Genomic DNA, 897 nt, shown 5'->3' with positions numbered 1-897 from the left:
TCCTCAATTATTCATGGAGAGATCTGGCTGATGGAACTGGGGCTCTCAGAGGCTGCTCCTAATGGATCCTGCAGCCGTGTCTGCCCAGTGAGCACTCCTGGGCCGGCACAATTCCCACTCCTCCCATCTCTGTGCCATCAAAATGCCACCTTCTGCTGCTAATGCGGCATTCTGCAGCCCCTGCTGGGTCAGACCCCTGCTGCCACGCTGCTGGGAGCAGAGCTGTGAGGGTGGAGGGCAGGGCGTGYTCCCCAGCCAGGGACAGGACCCACRMTGGCATCTGCCAGGACCCTGAGGAGGGGCCACAGCCCAGCTGAGACCACCCAGGGGCACCAAAAGGCACAGCTGGGGCATGGTGTGGCCTGCAGAGAGCCCAGCTTTGGGCAGASGAAGGGCAGGGGGTGACAGTGYRCACCTGGGGACRTTTCAGCAGCTGCTGGAGCYCMAGCCCAGAGAGCAGGAGGTGCTCTGTGCCTCAGGACAGCTCCTCTACAGAGGAGGATCCATGGCTGATGGTGAGGCAGAGCTGGAGGATGACTCAGGACTGGCAGAGTTCTGCAGGAGAAATGTGAAATCTGCCTCAGGGAGCCCTGGCAGCCCCTCAGCTGGTTGAGCTCTGTCCCTCTGAAGCACTGGCCACTATTCCCTGGGGACATTCCAGAACTGAACACCTCAAACTGGAAATATGACCTGGTGTTTGCAAAGCTCGAGGGGCCACATCACTGAGGAGGGGCTCATGAGGGTCACACTGTCATGGCAAGGTTTGGGCTCCCTTGGATAATCCTGTTGATCGTCCCCATGCCCATTTTGTCTGCTGCCCATCCCTCATGGGGAGCTTGGATACCCACCCATCCATTCATGGATCCATCACAGCCCCTCATCCTCCCACGAGCACCT

This window comes from Malurus melanocephalus, unplaced genomic scaffold, assembly GCF_030028575.1.
Source record: "Malurus melanocephalus ecotype Western Australia unplaced genomic scaffold, MMel_1.1 scaffold_635, whole genome shotgun sequence".
Lineage (NCBI taxonomy): Eukaryota > Metazoa > Chordata > Aves > Passeriformes > Maluridae > Malurus > Malurus melanocephalus.
This window is presented reverse-complemented; position numbering follows the sequence as displayed.